Source organism: Sciurus carolinensis, chromosome 1 (assembly GCF_902686445.1).
Source record: "Sciurus carolinensis chromosome 1, mSciCar1.2, whole genome shotgun sequence".
NCBI classification, from domain to species: Eukaryota; Metazoa; Chordata; class Mammalia; order Rodentia; family Sciuridae; genus Sciurus; species Sciurus carolinensis.
The window spans coordinates 180,434,894-180,438,350 of record NC_062213.1 but is presented as its reverse complement, the minus strand read 5'-3'; positions in this window follow the sequence as shown (position 1 = coordinate 180,438,350).

Genomic DNA, 3,457 nt, shown 5'->3' with positions numbered 1-3,457 from the left:
TTCCCAAGGCATGCCCCCAGGTGACCCACTTCCTCTGGTCACACCCCACCTGTCTACAGTAATCTACTCAAATTATTAATCTATCACACAGATTAATCTACTGATTAGGTTTTCTTGATCTGATCATGTCACCTCCTGCATTGACACAGGAGTGAACCCCTCATATTCGAACCACAACAATGGCAAAAGGTGCAATTAAATTAAGGATCTTGAGCTGAGGCGTTTATTCTGGGATCACTGTAAGAGGGAGGCAGAGGGAAATTTGACACAGAAAAGGACAAGGCGGTATGACCAGAGAAACAGACCAGAGTGATACAGCCACAAGCTGACAAATGTTGCCAGGGACCAAAAGTTAGAGGAGGCAAGGAACAGATTCTGCCCAGAAATTCCAGATGGTTCATGACCCTGATAACATCTTGATTTTGGCCCAATGAGACTGATTTCAGACATCTGGGCTCCAGAACTATGAAAGAACACATTGCTGTCATTTACGTCATCAAGTTGTAGCAGGCCAGGAGCAGTGGCACATGACTGTAAGACCAGCAATTTAGGAGGCTGAAGCAGGAGGCTGGAAAGTTTGCAGCCAGCCTGGGCAACTTAGTGAGACCCTGTGTTGAAATATAAAAAGGACAGCGGATGTAATTCAATGTTAAAGCTCCCCTAGGTTCAATCCCCAGTACAAAAAACAAAACAAAACAAAACAAAACCCTGCTGTATAATAAGCTACCTCCCATGAAGTATGGTAGAAGTGAAGTATAAATGTGCCTAGAGAGGTGAAGAAATTTCCCCAATGTCCTGCCACAAAACCAAGGTACACATCCAGTCTATCTGGCTCCAGATCCTGTGCTTCTGAGGGCTACACTATTCTGTAACTAATGGAAAGAAGATCCTTGCTGCTCACCATGTTGCTGTTAAAGTCACATTCACCTCCTCACAACCTCCAAACGTCTGCTCCTTGCAACCCCACACCTGGTGCTGGTTTCTGCATTAGAAGTTCTTTCAGACTAAAGGAAGAAGAGGCATCCCCAGCTTCCCTCAGGAAAGGGAATTTTCTTGTAAAGACTCATAAAATAGGGGTCACAAAAACATCTCTGGTTGAATGACCAAGCTTTGTGGAAATAAACTCTTGTTTTATGACACTCGGGATCAGTAATAGCTGTAGTGTCTGGCAACTGAAATCATCATTCCCCACCTCCCCTCCAGGTTGTCATCCATTACTTCCAGCCCAATTCATTCTTTTTTGGGGGGTGGGGTAACCAGGGATTGAACTCAGAGGCACTCAAAACCTGAGACACATTCCCAGCCCTATTTTGTATTTAGAGTCAGGGTCTCACTGAGTTGCTTAATGCCTCGCTGTTGCTGAGGCTGGCTTTGAACTTGAGATCCTCAACCTCCCAAGCCACTGGGATTACAGGTGTGCACCACCATGCCTGGCCTAATTCAATCTTCCATTATCCTGACACAGCTCATCTCTGTCCTTGTCTCAACTTCTTCCTATTGCACCTATGGATGACTTTCTCCAGTCTCCCTCTAAATCCCTCTTGATCTCTTCGTTCTCCTAGATAATCATGGTTTCTGCTTGCTGCTTTTTCTTTCTATGTCTTTATTACTGCTTTACTCCTAGTCAAATGCCTCCAAAAGGCTATGTTTAGGTCAGACGTTTTTTTTTGGACCCAGCTCTCATTTTAGACCCTCTTTATGGTATTTAGAGTCCATTCAATGAATTCAAAGAATTACATGATAGTTTACTTTTCAATGTTGATACTTGCAATATGTTGGAAATCTTATTCTTTGCAATATTTAATTTTAGGATGAAAAATTTAAATGTCAACTTAAAAATATGCAATGGGGTACACAATTTTTCAAAATTGTTTTAGAGGATGTGCAAGCAAAATAGCTGGCCCTTTGCCCAACTTCTTCTTTGGTCAGAATTCCATAACAATGAGAAGGAAGTCTGTGAGCTAAAAAGTAAAGAAAGACTAACTGAAAATAAGTTCCATCAACTGGGCAAGCATTCAGACTTACAATACAAGCTATGCTAAGCATTGGAGATATATTATCTCAGTTATCCTGACAAATAACCAGTGATGAAGGTTCATTATATAGGCGAGGAAACTGAGGCTCAGAAAGGTTGTGATAGGCCCACCAATGGAATGTAGTCCATAACAGAGCTTGATTTTGAACCCACACCTGCCTGATTCACACATCTGAGTTTTAGCCTCTTCACTCTGCTATTTAGCGGAGTACCGCGCCTCCCATAGCTCCTGGCCCTGAGAATAGGAGTAACTGCCCCAGCAGGATCTGGCAACAGTGGCATCAAGAGTCACACCAGCAGAAAGGAGGCAAAGGAACAACTCAGGGAGCAATGGCAAGAAGACCCAAGGTACTCTGGTACTGGTTCCAATAACTGGACAGCTTCTGACACCTGTAACAAAGGAAGACAGAGTGACCTCTGGTGGCCTAAGGGCCACCCCTCCCCTGCCATGTTGAGAGATAGAAAGGGAGGACTCTGCCGTCCTGCCCTATCTTACTGGTTACAACTGTGGGTGATAAGGAAGGGGTAAGAAGGGGACACCTCAGACACTTGCTACCAGATCATTCCTCTGCCTTTGCTCCATGTTTCTTGAACATCCATGGCATTTAGTTATACCTCTTTTTTCCTCCCTTTTATCTGTCATACTCTATCAACTTTCTATTAACTCCTTCCCAAAAGTAACATAGAGGCCTGCAATTAATTTCTATCAATTCATCTTATAGTTTTTGTTTCATATATTTAGCTGCCATGTTATCTAGCTTGTGACTATTAAAACTTCTTAAATTATGCCTTTTATTATTATATCATATCTTGCAGTCTTTTTACTTTAGATTCCTCCTGATATGAACATTGCTTCTCCTGCCTTCCCTTTATTGCATTTGCCAGGTATGTCTTCCCACTTCTGTATTTTCAACTCTAACACTGTATGTATGTATATATGTATGTATTGTACTGAGGATTGAACCCAGAGCCACTCTTAACACTGAGGCACACCCCCCAGGCCCCACACCTGGTTTTTGTTTTTTGTTTTTGAGGCAGAGTTGGCTTTGAACTTTCTATCCTCCTGCCTCAGCCTCCTGAGTAGCTGTGATTACAGGTGTGCACCACTGCACCCAGCTCTATCACTGTGTTAAACTTGTTTCTTATACACAGCACATAGTTTGTTTTTAACTCAATCTGAGAGTTTCTTTCAATCGGTAATTCTATTTATTTACATTTAGTTGCAATTGTTAACACTTAAGTTCTGATCATTTATATTACGATTATTATTTATTTTAGTTTGCTGATGTCTCATCCTTTTCCTTGCTTTTGTCAGTCTGATAAAATTACCATCTGCTCCCCTTTTTGCTTGTTGATTTTTTAAAAAATTATTTTAGTTGTTGATGAACCTTTAATTTTTTATTTATTTATATGTGGTGCTGA